Source organism: Mus caroli, unplaced genomic scaffold (genome assembly GCF_978045245.1).
Source record: "Mus caroli unplaced genomic scaffold, Mus_caroli_1 scaffold_13, whole genome shotgun sequence".
Lineage (NCBI taxonomy): Eukaryota > Metazoa > Chordata > Mammalia > Rodentia > Muridae > Mus > Mus caroli.
This window is the reverse complement of record NW_028227268.1, coordinates 46,013,325-46,032,349: the sequence shown is the minus strand read 5'-3', so window position 1 is coordinate 46,032,349 and position 19,025 is coordinate 46,013,325. Positions and strand designations below refer to the sequence as shown.

Here is a 19,025-nt window from a genome sequence, read left to right as displayed (position 1 = left end):
GAGAGAGAGAGAGAGAGAGAAGAGCCTAAACTTGGATTTACATGAGTTACATGACTGCACTAATTTGTGCATTGAGTGTTTCTGAGGTAGACACTGTGCTGATTCCTGGAGACAGAGAACAGAAAATGCTCCTAGTAGCTGTGCCCGTGGGGTTTGTGATCCATGACAGGACACGGTAATGAAGCCTAAGGGAGATTGGAGGAGGAACAGTGGACAAGAGCTCATGTCATACTGGAGAGAGGCACCCCACCTGCTGTCAGTGGGGTCTGCAGAACACAGGGCAACTGGAAGGAAGGCTTTCGGATCTGGAAGTCTAAGAAGTAGCTTAGATACCCTTGGTGGTGAAGTGAGCAGCGAGGAGCTGCTTTTAAGTAAAAAGATGAAAATAGTCGGAGCATGTGCCTCGGCGGCCTCTGATAGTCCGAGACCAAACGTGGACAGAGAGTATGATCGGCTTCCTTGCTGTCAGCAGAGACAGAAGAAACACAGCGGGAGAGGAGAGCCATGCTGCTGGGCTCTCACAGATGGTGTAATGTGTCGTCCTGGAGCGGAGAGCATCTAAAAACCGGCGGTGGCGCGCCCTCTGCTGGACCAAGGCCGTTCTGCAACCATCGGACTCTGTAAAGCTAGGTTGGACAGCGACAGGAAGGAAGCTCAAATCCAAACAGCATCGTCATATTATCCCTGCTGGTTCCTCCCAAAGACCAAATCAAACTCCCCAAAGGCTTACGTCTACATAGACAGATCCAGTATCTCGCTCCCCTAACCACCCACAACTTCCCTACCGCCCAAGAACACATAATTTATAAGGAATGAATGACGGGTTAAAACTCCTCACCGTACTGGCCAAAATCATGATCTCCTTTAGTTTCTCAGTCCCAGTATTGGACGCACTCTTTGGAAAATACTGAACTAACTGGTTTGAGGAGCAGTGGGTAGTATTTATGAATATTCGTAAGGCTCTGGGCTCCATCCCCAACACCAAAGAGAGCGAGAGAGAGAGAGAGAGAGAGAGAGAGAGAGAGAGAGAGAGAGAGAGAGAGAGAGAGAATCTGTGTGACTTTGTATAGACTTTGTACAGTGCTGGGGATGGAACTTGGGGACTCACAAGGCAAATGTTCTAATGCTAAGCCATAGCCAGGCCTGATTATCTTTTCCTTGATTTATTATTTTGGGCGTTGGGGGTGGAACCCAAGGCCTCCAGCATGCTGAGAGTTGCTGTACTGCTGAGCTAGACCTCGGCCCTTTCACCTCCATTTTCTGCAGTAATGGGAAATGGATAATGATGCAGACAGCTGCAACGGCAAGGTCCATATCTTGCTTATTGGATCTCTGTTCCCAGGATTTTCTTAAAAGGCTTTAACGCCCCCCCACTAATCTCTTCTAAACAGTGGTAATTATAAATCCCCAACAAAGACCCAGCGGCTTGTGTGCCTCTCTCAGGCTTTTCATTTTAATAGATCCACTAATTAAAAGGTATAATTTAACAAATAATGACCTAATCATCTCACTCTGAAATCAGACGGAAACCCACTACTAAAATGTTGGACTGGGTAGTGATAATGGATCCGGGCTCAATTCAGCCCCCTGCTGGGTCCAGCCTGGCCCTCTTCCAGCTGCCTTTGATTAGCTGCAATGGTTTTCCAAGCCATTTAGAGCACACCCACTAGAGAGAGGAGAAGTGAGCAATTTAAGGGGCTAAGTGGTTTTTTGGACCCACTCCCACTGCTGACAGCACAAGACAGAATGTTTACCCCTTCCTCACCCTTAGTCACCGTCACTTGGTCAATCCCGTTTTCTCCCCTTCCTTCTCTGCCCTCTGCGGGGAGAACGCTGCTTGAGCAGTAGGAAGCAGGAAGGGGTTGTGGCAAGGAAGAATAGCCATGAAACCAGGTGCTGCTCCTCGTATCCAGCATCGGAAGTGGTTAATGAAACAACACTAAGTCAGGAAGGCACCCCACCCCCTCCCTTCCCTGGGAATAGGGCATCTGTGCCAGGTTAAAAATAGCCTTGTGTTCTGGAACCTCCCCCGCTGCCCGAGCTCACGCCAGTCTCCTGTGCCACCCAGGGCTCAGCAGGAACTCATTCTGCATAGCAGGAGAGCCTCAAAGGCTGGACCCTTTCTGGAGTCCTAAGGAGACTAGGTGGGACTTTGAAGGCAGCAGGGAGTGGCAAAGGCTCCCTCGTGCGGCTGAGGCAGGAACTGCTAGATGAGACCCAGGAGGATACAAAGCCTTGTAGGTCTTGTAGGGCTTTGGGAGCAGTGTGCCTGCTCGAGGAAGCCGTTTCCAAGTCTCGCTCAGTTGTTCTGGTTTCCTTTCTGTTCTTGTGATAAAACTCTCTGACCAAAAGCAACCTAAGGGCTTATTTCATCTTACATATGCAAGTCACAAGTCCTTCGTTGAGGGAAGTCAAGGCAGGAACCTGAAGTGGCGACTGTTTGCTAGTCCATGAAATACTACCTCTGACAAGGTATGAGCTCATATGAACTCATGGCCCAAGAAAGTACAGCAGGAGCCATGACAGATGCTACTTCCTAATTGGCCGACATGTGGTCTCATGCCTAGTTAGCTTTTCTTATATATATATAGGACCACCTGCCTAGGGATGGTGCTGCCCACAGTGGGCTGGGCCCTCCTGCATTGATTAATAATAAAACATTCTCCCACCATCAGATCTAGACAGTTCCTTGGCTGAGGCTCCCCTCTTAAATGACTCTGTGTCAAGTCATGACTGTGTCAAGATGACAGTGGAAGCCAACTAGGACAATTGTATTCCTATCCCCATGAGCATAGCTTGAATGGCTACCTCCATTCATTCGTGGGGTTCAAGAAGGACACTAGCCTATCGGTGGTGGACCACACCTTTAATCCCAGCATTCCTGAGAGGTGGCTTAGTGGAACTCAGAGTCCTCCTCCTAGCAAAGCTGTTAGTTTCTGAGGGGTCACAGCCAGCCAGTCTCCCTTCACTCTGTTGTGTGTCTGTTCTGCGGCTGTGAAGATAGTGGTCCTGAGCCCCAGGTCTGTATTAGATTTCCATCATTGTAGTAAAATACCTGAGATGGGCTTGCTTTATAAAGAAAAGAGGTTTATGGGGCTGGGGAGATGGCTCAGTGATGAAGAGATTTGCTGATCGTATAGAGGACCTGAGTTTAGTTCCCAGGACACACACTAGCAGGCTCACAACTGCTGTAACCCCACCTCCAGGGGACCCGATGCCTTCTTCTGACCTCCAGGAGCATCAGCACACTGTGGCACACATCCACACACATCCATACACATAAATAAATATCGATTTTAAAAATAGAGAAAAGAAGTTTACAGGCCTAGCAATGCTGACCCCATGGGGAAGGGCAGACTCGGGAGACGGAGGCCAGTGTAGGGCTGCATGAGTCTCTCTCTGTCTTGGAAAATCAAAACTAGGGCTGATAAGATGGCTTCATGGTAAAACATGCTTGCCTCTTTCAGTGGTTTCAATATGTTTGGCCCAGGAAGTGGCACCATTGGGAGATGTGGCCTTGTTGGAGGATGTGTGTCACTATGGAGGAAGAACTCTGAGGTAATATATATGCTCAAGCTCTGCCCAGTGTGAGACACAGTAGTCCTCTCCTGGGCACCTGCAGATCAAGATATAGAGCACTCAGCTCCTTCCCAGCACGGTGTCTGCCTGCAAGCCGCCATGCTCCCTGCCATGCTCCCCGCCATGGTGATAATAGACTAAAACCTCAGAATCTGTCAGCCAGCCCCAGTTAAATGTTTACCTGTATAAGAGTTGCCTTGGTCATGGTGTCTCTTCACAGCAATGGAAACTATGCAGACCTGATGACCAGAGGTCCATCCCCAGAGTGACTTAAAAGCCGACTGTGGGGGCTGGAAGGATTGCTCAGTGGTTAGAGCACTTGTTGTTGCAGAGGGCCCAGATTTGATTCCCAGAACCCACATGGAGGCTCACCACCTCCTTGGGCATCAGGCACACAGGTGGTGCACAGGCCTACATGTAGGCAAAACACTCATACACATAAAATAATAATAATAAAAACATAAAGAACCCAACAACAAAACAGCTGTGGAGGCACACATCTTGAGTCCCAGCGCTCCTCTCTAGAAAGGCGGGAGACGAGAGACTCACCTTGGAAGCTCTCAGGTCAGCCTCGATGCAGTAAACAGCAAACGCACAGAAAGAAGAGTGCAGACCCTGCCTCCAGCCAACAAGGTGGGAGAGCAGAACTGATTCCCACACGTTTTCCTCGGATCTCCATATCTGCTGCGTGACCCAAGACTGCCTGTATTCCTGTGCTCATATACGTATATTCACACCTGTTTATAAATTAAATATAAAAGCTGGCCATACTGGCACACACCTTCAATCCCTGCACTCAGGTGGCAGAGGCAAGTGGATCTTTGTGAGTTCAAGACCAGCCTGGTCTACATAGAGTTCCAAACAAATAGGGGGGGTCACTGATAGAAAGAGAGGGGGTGCTTGGGGTGACTGTGGGTAAAGTGCTTGGTGTTTAAACCTGACAACCCGAGTTCGGATCCCCAGGACCCTTGTAGAAGTTAGACACCAGGGCTAGAGAGATGCTCACCAGTTAAGAGCTCTTGTTGCCTTTCCAGAGGACCCAAGTTCAGTACTCAGCCCCCAAGCTACGCAGCTCACAAGCACTGTTTCTCAAGCTCCAGGGATCCAGTGATAACTCTGGATGCCTGTACTCAGCGTGCACATACCCATTCGCAGATACGTAATCTACAAATATGTAATAATGAAAAAAGTCACGTGTAGTAGTGTGAGCACCTGCACTTCCATCTCTCCTACAGGAAAACGGGAGGCAGAGAGAAGAGACTCTCTGGAGGCTTCACGGCCACCTAGCCTGAGGTATACAGTGGTCCACCTAGCCTGAGGTATACAGTGGTCCATCTAGCCTGAGGTATACAGTGGTCCATCTAGCCTGAGGTATACAGTGGTCCACCTAGCCTGAGGTATACAGTGGTCCACCTAGCCTGAGGTATACAGTGGTCCACCTAGCCTGAGGTATACAGTGGTCCACCTAGCCTGAGGTATACAGTGGTCCATCTAGCCTGAGGTATACAGTGGTCCACCTAGCCTGAGGTATACAGTGGTCCACCTAGCCTGAGGTATACAGTGGTCCATCTAGCCTGAGGTATACAGTGGTCCATCTAGCCTGAGGTATACAGTGGTCCACCTAGCCTGAGGTATACAGTGGTCCACCTAGCCTGAGGTATACAGTGGTCCACCTAGCCTGAGGTATACAGTGGTCCATCTAGCCTGAGGTATACAGTGGTCCACCTAGCCTGAGGTATACAGTGGTCCATCTAGCCTGAGGTATACAGTGGTCCATCTAGCCTGAGGTATACAGTGGTCCATCTAGCCTGAGGTATACAGTGGTCCACCTAGCCTGAGATATACACTGGTGAAAAACAAGGAATTCTGTCTCAAACAAGGTGAAAGGTGAAGGATGGACAGTGGAGGCCATGCTCTGACCACACAGGGTGGCATGCTTGCTTCCCTAAAAAAGCTAAAAAAGGGAGGTACAGTGGCACACAGCTGCACACCTAGCATGCAGGCAGGAAGATGTTCAAGGCCAGACTGGACTACATAGTGAGAGCCTGTCAGAAAACAGGGAAAGAGGACAGGGAGGGTGGAAGGGAAGGGAAGGGAAGGGAAGGGAAGGGAAGGGAAGGGAAGGGAAGGGAAGGGAAGGGAAGGGAAGGGAAGTCCATCAGAAATGGATGGAGTCTGCCCCATGGGTTCATGGAATGTGCAATTTGTACAATAATTGTCAGTTTAGCAGCAACTGAAGCAATAGAATAGTTCAACTGGCTCGCGCACTTGAACAGTGGGTGGCATGGAATACAGCTTTAGGGATGGTTTGGGCTAGTCCTCAGGTCACGTGACTCGATATAGTTCCAAGCTGTCTTTTCTCGTTGCTAGCTAGCTCTGTTCTCAAGCCAGCTCTCTGCTTCCATGTGAAAAAAGCCATATCCCAGGGCCAGAATGAGCGAGAGAGGAGGAAGGGGGACAGGGAGAGGGAGGGAGGGAGGGAGGGAGGGAGGGAGGGAGGGAGGGAGGGAGGGAGGGAGGGAGGGAGAGAAAGAGGAAGAAGGAGAGACTGTGTGATCCGCAGGGGTGTTCCTTCAAGCCACTTCAGCTCAAGATGGGAGCTGGAGCACTTGTTACTCAGTAGAGCCTAAACCTGACTCTGAGAAGCCATGCCCAGCAGCGGCCCTTCCTGAAGGCTGCCACACCTCTCCCTGCCACGCCTGTCTCTTGGGCTTCCGGCCTCTTCTCACAACATAGGCATCTGGCATAGGTGTTGGAGCCTCATAGTCCTGGGCCCTGGGCACACACAACTGTGCTGGAGAAGATGTTGCAGTTTCCCCCACAAGCGCTCCCAGGCAGTCAAAGCCTCCCTCTAGGAGAACAGGTTAGATCTGTAGGCTAAGACAGCATCAGCCAGGATGTTCAAACCCCAGCACCAGATACCCCAAACTGCACCCAGGATACAAAACCATAAGCCTGCAATTCCAGAACTTGGGAGGCAGAGGCAGGAGGACTGTCCTGAGTTCAAAGTCAGCCTGGGGTAAAAAGTGACTTCCCAAACTACTGGGCTAAAGAATGTCTTTGTTTACAAAAAATAATCAAAACAAACCCAAACCCCAAACTTCCCCTCGGTTGCTGGGAATTGAACTCAGGCCCTCTAGAAGAGCAGTCAGTGCTCTTAACCGTTAAGTCATCTCTCCAGCCCATTCTCTTTCTCTTTTTATCCTTTTGTTCCACTCTCCCTCCCTCCTTTCTTCCCTCCTCCCTTCCTTAGAAAGTTTTGCTGTGTGGCACAGGCTTCTGCTTCTGATTCAAATGCTCTGCTGCCTCAGCCTCCTGAGTACTGGGGCCACAGGCACGTCCTGCTGTGACTGCTATTCTGGTGCAGTATTGATGTGTTTGACAGTATAGCAGATACGCCTTAATTTCATAGGAATGGAAGAAAGTTTCTGATTCTTTATAGGCATGCTGTATGCGTGTGTGGGTGTAGTGTGTGTGCACATGTAGTGTGGGTATGGCTGCATGTGTGTGCATGTGTAGTATGGGTGTGGCTGTGTGCATGTGTGTGTGTAATGTGGGTATGGCTGTATGTGTGTGCATGTGTAGTGTGGGTGTGGCTGTGTGGGTGTGCATGTGTAGTGTGGGTGTGGCTGTGTGGGTGTGCATGTGTAATGTGGGTGCAGCTGTATGTGTGTGCAGATACAAGTGGGTGAGGGGACAACCTCCTGCACTGGTTGTCCGGGAGCTGTCCACACTGTTTTCTTCAGACTGTCCTCACTGGCCTAAAACTTACTGAGTAGGCTAAATGAGCTGGCCAGTGGGCCCAGACCTGTAACTGCCTTCCCAGTGTGGGGATTACAGCTGTGGGCCTGCTCTATGACATAGTGCAGCAAGCACTTTAATGACTGAGCCATTTCTTCATCCATGTAGGGCTCTTTATTTGCATACTGAACCAGTCATTGTGGTGGCTATATTTCTCTCTCCCACACACGCATGCATGCACACACATGCATGCATACACACCACAGGGGACTTGAACTCAGTTTCTCATGCTGGTAAGCTATATCCTCAGCCCCCTCCTCTGTGTGTGTGTGTGTGTGTGTGAGAGAGAGAGAGAGAGAGAGAGAGAGAGAGAGAGAGAGAGAGATTGAGAATGAGAGAATGAGAGAGACAGAGACTGAGATTTTGCTATGTAACTCAGGCTCAAATCTTTTCTCCTGCTTTAGCCTCTGAAGTGCAGGATTACCGTCATGCACCATGGCACTACCTGGCTTTCTTTAGGCCAGGCTGGCTATGAACTTGCTGTGTAGCCAAGGGTGTCTTTGAACTCCTGATCCTCCTGCCTCCATCTCTCAAGCACTGGAATCACAGGACTGTATCAACCAACTGTAGCTTCTATGTACTTGTTTTCTCTGTGTTTGTCTCTGTGTCTGTCTGTCTGTCTGTTTTCTCTCTGTGTGTATGTGTGTGTATGTGTGTCTCTCTGTCTCTGTCTATCTCTGTCTCTCACTCTGTACATGCATATGCCATGGCACACATTTGGAGTTCAAAAGATAACTTGCAGGGGCGCATTCTCTCTTTCAATCATGATGGTTCCAGGTACTCAGGCTTGATGGCACCTTACCATCTTGCTGGCCCTATATTTCCTTTTTTTTTTTTTAAGGAATTTTTTCTTTAAATTTATTTATTTTATGTATGTGAGTACACTGTAGCTGTCTTCAGACACACCAGAAGAGGGCATCAGATTTCATTACAGATGGTTGTGAGCCACCATGTGGTTGCTGGGAATGAACTCAGGACCTCTGGAAGAGGTGAGGGTAGGGGAGAGCATGGGGGTGGGGGTGGAGCTTCTCACTCCTCACAGATGGGAGGAGCTCTTGACTCACATTTTCACAGACAGTGGGGCATTTTACATATTTTCCCGCAACATGTCTTTTCACTCAACATTCTTTTGGAGGTCATCACATCGTGGTGTTGATCCTGTACAGTTCTAAGTATTTTACACGTGTTTTTGAATTTATTTTCATTTTTGCTTTTTGTTATTTTGAGACAGGGTCTCCCTGTGTAGCCCAAACTGCCCTCAGGCACATGATCCTTCTGTCTTAACCTCCAGCTGGGATTGGTGTGAAAGCTCTTTAACTCCACCCCTAACTGAGGCACCTCTTCCTCCTTCAATTTAAAAGGTGTGAGTGTTTTGCCTGCTTGTATGTCTGGGCACCATGTTGGTGCCTGGTATCCAAAGGGGCTAAAAGAGGGCATCAGATCCCCTGGAACTGGGGTTGCAGATGGTTGTGAACTGCCTTGTGGGTGCTGAGAATCAAACTCAGGTCCCCTCTGGAAGAGCAGCAAGTGCTTTTAACTGCTGAGCCCCTACCCCCCAGTCCTACTCCCCAGCCCCCTGTGATAGGGTCTTGCTATATATAAAGCTTAGACTGGCCTCAAACTCTGTTTGTGACCCAAGGTGGTTTTGAACTTGTGATTCTCCTGCTTCAGCTTCCCGAGTGCTGGGATTAGAAGAATGGATCACCATACATGGTTCTCAATATGTGCCTTTTCTGTTTGCTTGGATATTTTTGCTTTTATAAGACGTAGTTTCTTGTCATGTAGCTTAGATTCAAAATCTTCCTGCCTCAGCATCTGGAACACAGGACTACTGGGATTACAGTTATGAACCACCTCACTTAGTATGATATTTAATATGCAAAACTATGCTGCAGAGGCTGGGCATGTAATGACACAGTGCTTTCCTACTATAGCACACGTGTACACACACACACACACACACACACACACACTATTTAAAAATGGGCAAGAATCAGGCTGGGCATGTAATGACACAGTGCTTTCCTACTATAGCACGCACACACACACACACACACACACACTATTTAAAAATGGGCAAGAATCAGGGTTTGATTAACTGCACCACAACCAAACAGGAAGGGGGTAAAGGCACTTGCTTGAAAGCCAGATGAACTGAGTTTGATCCCTAGTCTGGTCATGATGGAGAGAGAATCAATTCCTGCCAACCCTCTGACCTTTACACATTCAGTGTGGCATTCTTTCACACACATGTGTGCACACACAATAAATAAAGGTATGTAATGAAACTCCAAAACTACATCCTCCCCCTCAAAAAAAAAACCTTTTAAAGATTCTAGGAGGAATTGGAGGAGCCCTCACCGCAGCAGCAGGAGCTCGGCGACTTGGGAGAATAAACTTGTGCGTTTGCTGTAACCTCAGAGACAACACAAGCCCCAAAGCCTGTGTTTGCACATAAATTGTCTCTCTCTTTAAAGTTCCATGTCATGACCAGCAGAGGGTGGAAGCGAGCCATCTAAATTTTCTTTTGCCTCTCTGAAGTATTCTTTTCAAAGTTCAGTCTTAGGAGTGAACGTTTTCTGAGTTACCCATGTTTAAAGGGCGAGAGACTCTGTGACTCAACCCAAATGACAGCCCCCAAAAGAAAGAACTGACTCTTGCTTAGATGGCATTCTGTGCTTCGTCCACACACCCAGGAACAGTGGAAAAAGGAGAGGACTTTCTGTTGGGTGCAAACGCTAATGTGGCTCAGCCACACCAAGTCTGCTGAGTTTTAGACTTTGCTGGATGGCGTCTGCTTGGCTCCGGGGCTAAGCTGTCCTTCCTTCCTTCCCTCCTTCCTTCCTTCCTTCCTTCCTTCCTCCCTCCCTCCCTCCCTCCCTTCCTTCCTTTTCTTTCTTTCTTTCCTTTTTTTTTTTTTTTTGCATGGGCTTACAACCCCCACCCACATCGGGACTGCTGACTTTAAAGGTTTTCGTGCCACCATACTTCTTTGTATTCCTGACTGATTGCAACAAGTTAACTACGGAAGTATCTATATTGGAACATTTGTGGAGGAACAGACAGACCGGGAGAATGGGGTTGGGGCTGCTAAGTCTTCCTTGGCCATAGGCTGGGCAGAGTGGGCAGTGGGGGTGATGCAGGAATTATATACTTGAGTACTTCATCCAGTATATAGCTGTTTAAAATCTTTTCACTGAGATGGGTGTGGTGGTGCACACTATTAACTCCAGGGTTACGGAGGCAGAAGCCGGTGGATCTCTGTGAGTTTGAGGCCAGCCTGGTGTGTATAGCAAGTTCCAGGCCAACCAAGGCTGCATAGCAAGGTCCTGTCTCCACCCCTCACCCTCATGTGCATGCCTCAAATTTTTTCTGTTCACTACCTTTTTTCATCCTAGAAAATTTTATTCAACCTTGAGTATATAAGTACGTAAAAGTATACACACCAAATGTTTGAAAAGAAAACTTTTTAAATCATTCTTTATTGTATAATTAATTTTTACATTTAATTTCTTTAAAAAATGCATTACTTATTATTTTATGTGTCTGAGTTTTGACTGTGAACCGTGTTCACGCCTATTACTCACAGAGGTCAGACGAGGGTGTCAGATCCCCTGAAACTGGAGTTGAAGACAGTTCCAGGCCCTCTGGAAGAGCAGCAAGGGGTCCTAACCACTGAGCCATCTCCCCAGCCTCTCCTTTTCCTTGATTAATAAACTATATACCAGAGACAGGCAAAACACCCATACATGTAAAATAAAAAATGAAGGAGAAACTTGAAGGCAGTAGAAAACAAAACTGCATAAGGAGATGGAAGGGTTTATTTTTATGTGTATGCATATGTTCATGGATGTGTGTGTGTGTGTGTGTGTGTGTGTGTGTGTGTGTGTGTGTGTCTGTGTCTGTGTGCATTAAGACCAGGGGTCAAGTGGTGCACAAGTGTGTTAATGATTCAGACATTCCCTCTGCCCCTGGCTTATGTATTTAAGATTTATTTTTATTTTTACTTATATGGTGGTTTGAGCCACCTGACTTTTCTTTGTCTCTGTGTGTGTTCTGTGTGGTGTGTGGCACATGCTTTGTGAGTGCAGCTTGTATGTGTGCAGGCTGTGATGAGTGTTGTGTGTGTGGCACACGCTATGTGAGTTTGCAGATGCATGTGCTATATGTATGCACGTGTGGAAACTGGACCAGAATATCAGGTGTCTTCCTCTATGGCCTTTTTTACCCCCCTTTAAAAAAAAAAAGATGTATTTATTTCATTTCTTAGTACACTGTTGAAGGTATCAGATCTCATTACAGTTGGTTGTGAGTCACCATGTGGTTACTGGGAATTGAACTCAGGACCTCTGGAAGAGCAAGCAGCCAGTGTTCTTAACTGCTGAGCCATCTCCCCAGCCCCTCTACTGCTCTCTTTAACCTTACCATCCTGAGACAGGCTCTCTCACTAAACTGGAGGCTCACCATTTTGTCTAGGCTAGCTGGCTATGAGCACTCCAAAACCATTTGTCTCTGCCTTGTTGATTCTGGGGTTATAGGCATGCATAGCCACATGCAGGCATTCACAGTCACACTCAGATCTTCCTTTTCACTTCTTTTTCATTATATTTATTCATTGTGTCTATGTGTGATATATATATATATATATATATATATATGTATATATGCCATGTGCACATGCGGAAGTCAGAGGACAGTCTCTCTTCTACCTTATGGGTCGCTGGGGTTGAACTCAGATGGTTGGTCTAGGGAGCAAGCTCTCTTTCTTGTTGAAGGGCCCCACCCCCATAAGCACTGGGGAGTTGAACTCTGGTCCAGATACCTAGAGAGCAAGCACTCACCGTGTGAGCATCCCCCAGCCCCTCCTTAGATGGTTTTATTGTTCTAATTGTTCAAAAGAGGAGTTGGGGGTCAGAGAGGTTAAATCAATTGCCTGAGGTGAAATCTGAGTCAGAAATCCATTCAAAGTTTGCCAGGTGTGGTGCATGCCTGTAATCTCAGCTCTCTGGAGGCCGGGCAGGATAGAGCTTGGCAAAATCAAGGCCAGCCAGCACTATTTCGTGAGCTCCTTTCTAAAATAAATGAACAAAGAAGTAACCATTGTGAGCTGGAGGGCAGGCTGAGTGGCTGAGAGCTCTGCTGTTCTTCCCGAGCGCATTCCGATGGCGACTCTCATAGGTCAGGAACTCCGGTTTCAAGAGATCCAATACCCAAGCAGGGCAGTGGTGGCGCACGGCTTTAATCTCAGCACTTGGGAGGCAGAGGCAGGTGGATTTCTGAGTTCGAGGCCAGCCTGGTCTACAGAGTGAGTTCCAGGACAGCCAGGGCTACACAGAGAAACCCTGTCTGGAAAAACGAGAGAGAGAGAGAGGAGAGGAGAGGAGAGGAGAGGAGAGAGAGAGAAAGAGAGAGAGAGAGAGAGAGAGAGAGAGAATGAGAGAGATCTGATACCCTCTTTTGGATTCCATAGACACCAGGCAGCCATGTGATGCACAGACATACACGCAGGGGAACACCCACACACATAAAGTAAAATGAAAAAAAAATCGGTTGGGAAGCCGTTCTTCCTTATACCAAAGGTAAACAAAGATCATCCCCATACCTTCTAGCATGGCTGCCTACTATGGCTAAGAGGGTTTCTGACCCGCTGCTGCAACAGTCGGCTCCCTTTCAGAAGCAGGTGCATTCTACAGTGGACAGAGGTGAGTGCTACATCAGAGAACAGGCTTCATGTCCCACCAGAAGTGTGGCTGCTGGCCATATTCCTAGAAGAAAGAGACCTTGCTATACCTGCTAGGTGGCCTCTTGTCCTCTTCCTGCTGCTGATATCCCAGGCCTCAGGCCCTTTTTCCCCAGGAGTTGCCATGAATTGTGTCCCTCAATGTATTCTGTCTTACCAGTAAGCTTAGGTCTCTTCCGTCCTCACGCTAAATCACTTAGACACCTGCTCACTTTGAGCTGTGTGTCCACCAGGAAGTTGTTTCCACTTCTGTGAAACGGCATAAAACCACCAGAAGGCCAGGCCTTGTGGCCCTGTAATCCCAGCATTTAGCAGCTGAGGCAGGAGGATCAGAGTTTTAAGACTAGCTGCAGCTACATGGCGACTTTGAGGCCAGCCTGGGTTACAAGAGACCCTGTCTCCAAACAAAAAGTACACCAAGCATTTGGGTCTCGAATCTTGGCTTGAAGGCTATCCTCTTTTGTTCCCTTCCCTGAGCTACCCCACGCTGGTGTCTGTCCTAGCCAGGGTCCTTGCATTTGGGGGCGTGATGAAGGCAGAATCTGGGGGTAGACTGGCTCTCCAGAGACCACTGAGCTTTGCAGTCAAAGCAACACATGGGAATGTTTAACAGTTCATCTGAAAATGATGATATATCTGATGGTATAAAGGTGATCTATCTAAGGGCACAGCCAGATGTCCTATAGAATCACCGAGCACGAGGAAGCACCCCCAGGAGTGGGCCTTCACTCCTTCCACAAGCCCACTTGGTGCAGGACACCAAGTATCCTGCACCTCGCTCCCCACGCTTCCACCTCGTTCCAGCTCTGGGTCTTGGCTCATAAATCTCCTTCACACAGACTGCCATAAATCAGGGGCCTGAGGAGGGACCCCCCAGCTCCCAGCCCAGTCCTCCCCCTCTGGAGGGGCGGAGTGCAGGAAGCCCCTGGGACAGGGTGGGCTCAGCCCGCCTTCGTGGTCTCATAATTACAGGCCTGTGGGGCCTGATTTATAGTGCAAGCAAAGGCACAGGCCTGCTCGTCTGGGAGAGCCTGGGGAGGTGGGGGCTGGAGACCTGAGAGGCTTCCAAATTCCAGGGCCTTGTTGAAGTGACAACTCTGAGCGTAATAAGCTGTAATAGGTTTATATGTGAAGTAAATCTACCCAGGAACAATGAGTAACTCTCTGCCAAGGTGTGCTCAGCACTGCTTTAATTTCTTTATCAAACACACATATCTTACACATATTACCTCCTGAATAGCCTGGACGTTTGTCCTGCTGAATGTCGAAGTCACCTGCTGGTAAGCTGTGACTCATACTCCTGGCCACCTGGCCCTGAATTTTGAGCTTTTTGGACCAGATTTTCCTGTCTCTTTGCTTCCTTTTCCTTCCCAGATCTCCTCCAGTCATGGGATGAGTGCCCTGGGGCCGATGCTGCCTTACTTACTGCACAGGAGGCCAGGATCAATTTTTAATTTTTCCTTGTTCAAGGAATTTTAGTTGCTGTGATAGCTAAGTCCCAATCTCAGTGTTTCCAGCCAGGAATTCCTCCTGGGCAGTTTTCTTCTAGGCATCAAGAAGTAGTGACTTGCTGGGCAGTGGTGTGGTGGCACGGGCCTTTAATCCCGGCACGTGGGAGGCAGAGGCAGGCGGATTTCTGAGTTCGAGGCCAGCCTGGTCTACAGAGTGAGTTCCAGGACAGCCAGGGTTATACAGAGAAACCCTGTCTCGAAAAACAAAACAAAACAAAACAAAACAAAATAAAACAAAACAAAACAAAACAAAATCTGAGACTTCAGAGTCTGGTAGCTGTGTCATTTCTAGCCTGTGACTCCTGTTGCTGGCTGGCATAGCTGGTGGCTTTGAAAGGGAAGGAGCCGGGAGGAAGGAAGCTAGTGTATGTGTGGAGGGTGGGGAAAAGGGAGAGGGGGAGAGGGAGAGAGGGAGAGGGTGGGAAGAGGGGGAGGGGCAGAGGGGGGACAATGGGAGGGTGGGGGAGGGGGAAGAGTGAGGCGGGGAGCCCATTGATTCTGCACACACTAGACATGTCACAGTCAACTGCAGGGATGGCTTGGAAATGACAGCTTGGTTCATCATCTCTTGCCAAGCCTATGGGTTTAAAACAAGTCCAGCATGGTAGGCAGCGCACCTGTAATCTCCACAGTCCGAGGAGAAGTCCGGGGAAGGAGGTTCACACAAAACCCCACCTTAACAAGCAAAAAGCAGCAAGGGGCCGGGGAGGTGGCTCAAAGGTTCAGAGCACTGGTTTGTCTTGAGGACAGAGGACCTGGGTTCAATTCCCAGCATCCTCATGGTGGCTCATAGCAGTCTATAACAACACTAGTTCCAAGGGATCCAATGTCTTCTTCTGGCCTTTCTTGGCACTACTCAGGTGGTGCACAGACATACATGCCGTCCAAACACCCATGCACATAAAATAAAAATAAGTAAATCTTGTTTTTACAAAAATCGTATTAAGTAAAGATTTTAAGGGGGAGGGTAGATGCTGGGTTTTTCTTCTTCTCTTTGGTGCTTGATGGAGTGTGCAAGTGAGCTCTAGAATTTCTGTGGCTTTTTCTCAACACAAGAGAAGTCATCTTGAGAAAGAGAGACACATAGGTGTGACTTCAAAGAGAAACCTCAGAACAGGGACAGTGAGAGGGCTCAACAGGGCTTGCTGCCAAATCTGATGACCTAAGTTCAATCCCTGGGACCCACCCAGTGGAAGGAGAAAACCAGTTCCCACCAGCTGTCCTGTGAGACATATGCACACTAAGAAAGTAACTTTTTATTTTTATTTTTTGAAATCACACAATAGGAATGGAGAGATGTCTCAAAGGTTAAGATCACTGTCTGCTCTTCCAGAGGTTCTGAGTTCAATTCCCAGCAACCACATGGTGACTCATAACCATCTATAACAAGATCTGGTGCCTACTTCTGGTCAGCATTTTAATTTTTTAAATTTTTATTTTTTGAAAGTTCGTTACACTGAAGTTTTCATTATAAATGTATTTTATGTGTATGGGTGTTTTGCCTGCATGCATATCTGTGCATCACAAGCACGTAGTACCCTTAGAGGCCTGAAGAGGATGTCAGCTCACCTGGAACCAGTGACTGTGAGGTACCATGTGGGTGCTGGGAACTGAGCCCTGGCCCTCTGGAAGGACAGTCCGTGTTCCTAACTGTTGAGTCATCTCTCCATCCTGAAGTTTTAATTATAAATGTATATGTATATATAAGTATTAATTATAAACACACACATATATACATATATATGTGTGTATATAGATAGATAGATAGATAGATAGATAGATAGATAGATAGATATAGAGAGAAAGGGGTGGGGGGCAAGAATTGTTCAAAGACTATTCTGAAGAACAAAGCTGGCCAGCCAGCCCTACACACACACACACACACACACACACACACACACACACACACACACACGTGGTGGCCTGGAGAGCTGTGGCACTGGACACCTTTGGAGACAGAGTGAACTAGATGTCAATACAGCAGAAAGATTGATACCTGGTTTCCAGTAACCCTCATGAAGGCTCGAGTCACGCCTCCCCTTGTGCTCATCTGGGGACAATCTACAAGTCCTGGAATCTTATCTTCGGTCTCTCGACTTTAACCCTAGAAAGTAAGCATTAGCCATTTGATAGACCCCCAGGAGGGCAAAGGTTACCATCTTTGAGCCTAAGCCTGGCTCTCAGCTTTCTGAGCCAGGGAAAGAAGCCCTGTTTTTCCTCTCCACGGAAGCAGAGTTCTTTCCAGGCCTTCATCTGTCCTGGTCAGAGCAGCAACTGCTTCTCCCAGGAGACAGAGCCCTCCTTCCTCACCATGCCAGCTCCCCCAGACCTGACATTCCTGCCTACTCCCCACTTACTAGGAAGGTCTGAAAATTGGACCCCAGATGAGCATAGAGGCCTCTTTGTCATTTTCTTAATGAGGAGCCAATGGCTCTGTCATTAGTGGGTGGGGCCAATGGCTCTGTCATTAGTGGGTAGAGGGGGTTAGGAGTGCTGGGCTGGGAGGGCAGGGGCTGCTCCTGGTCAAGCGGGTGATTTACAGCCTGTCAGAGAGGGGGAAACTCAGGAGGAGAAGAATCAGTGTTTCCCCCACACACACAACCCGGAGGGGACTCAGCGCTTCATTAGCACATATCCATTAGTTATTTAATTCTAACAAGAAATCTGATGAGGCAGTGCTCTTTTTCTTCTTCTTTTTTGGTTTTTTCGAGACAGGGTTTCTCTGTGTAGCCCTGGCTATCCTGGAACTCACTCTGTAGACCAGGCTGGCCTCGAACTCAGAAAATTTCCTGCCTCTGCCTCCCAAGTGCTGGGATTAAAGGCGTGTGCCACCACGCCCAGCGAGGCAGTGCTCTTATATTTTCCCATTTGACAGACAAGGAACCAGGAGCCTGAAGTGGATGAGCATCTTGTCCAAGGGTGCAGAGCTAAAAAAAAAAAAAAAAATGAGTCTGCGTCCAGCCCAAATCAGCATCCGACTGGGGGTGTAGGCAGAGCAGAGCTGAGTGAAGGGGGACGACTAACTTACCCCATGGCTGGAGACCATTGAGCCAGAGAAGCAGTGGGCAGAGGCTTCGAAGGCAGCGGCGATCCATTGAAGGTCGATGCTGTGTTGGCTGGAAATGGGCGTGGTAGCCAGAGCCAACGTGGGCATGAAGTTGGCAGTCCCAGGATGCTGACATCCAATCCACTGGAAAGAGGACAACACATCTATTTTGTTGAAGATTTATTTATTTGTATTTTTTGTGTGTATGAGTGTTTTGCTTGCATACATGTCTGTATACCATGTATGTACCTGGTGCTCTTGGAGGCTAGTAAAGGGGCATCGGATGCCCCTGGGCCTGGAATTACAGATGGTTCTCAGCAGCCATGTGAGTGCTGGGACCTGAACTCTTGTCCTCTGAAAGAGCAGCAAGTGCTCTTAATCCTAGAAAGGTTGTCATATTGACCTATGACGCTGACCTATCACCCAGCTGTCCAGGAAAAGATGCCCTGGTCCCTACTTCAGAGATCTGATTGCTACAACTTCTTCAAAAGCCGGGAGCCTCCAGGTTGGTTTGGTTTTTCTGAGGCAGAATTTCTCTGTGTAATAGCCCTGACTGTCTGGACTTACTCTGTAGACCAGGCTGGCCCAGAACTCACAGAGATCTGCCTGCCTCTGCCTCTTGAGTGCTGGGATTAAAGGTGTGTGCCACCTCGCCTGGCGCTCGCCTCCAGTTTTGAAGGGCATTGTGGAGATAAAGTCTTTTTTCTGTCACCACCTCTTCCCGGCTGTTTTCTCACCAGACACCAACTCCAATGCCCTGTCTCCAGCCCTGCCTAGCTTAGACACTTCCCTGACTCCTGAATCCTTACTTCCTAAGAAATTTGTGTTCAACCCATTCCCCACTGTTCAAAGGTACCCAGCTATGATCCACTATTACACAGCATGCTTTGGTTTATTTATTTAGCAGGCTCTGAATATGTAGCACAGGCTAGCCTAGAACTTGAAGTCTTGCTTTAACCTCTAGAGTGCTAGGATTGTTCCCTAACTCTGAGCTATACATCGGTTTAGTCCGAATGTAATTTGTAGCTGCTGTCCACAGAATGAAAACTAAGGGTCATGCCGCCCTTCCCCTACACCCTGCCCCATGTGCCTGGAGATCCCCAGCCTCATATTATCCCTTGGCCTCTCCACTTCATGGCTTGATAAAACCAATTAGCTGTATTCTTTTCTACACTATTGTACCATGATGGATACTGCTAGCCCAGAGTACATATTTTTGTTTTAATATTTAATGCCTTTCCACGCCCTTCCAATCACTGTTTTGCAATCCCCCAGTTTATCCTTGGAAATAACGTTCCAGCTTTTCTTCACTGCCAAAACATTCCCTGCCTCCTCAGAGATTCTCCTT

The 19,025-nt window shown here is 48.2% G+C and overlaps 1 long non-coding RNA gene across 1 annotated transcript in view; it reads left to right on the top strand.

The window, feature by feature from the left end:
- LOC147001456 (uncharacterized) overlaps nt 1-19,025 on the top strand; it is a 44,226-nt gene that overhangs the window by 22,977 nt on the left and 2,224 nt on the right. Inside the window, exon 3 of the long non-coding RNA XR_015045022.1 lies at nt 12,990-13,082. This is a non-coding gene — a long non-coding RNA (uncharacterized LOC147001456). The remainder of the gene's footprint in view (nt 1-12,989; nt 13,083-19,025) is intronic.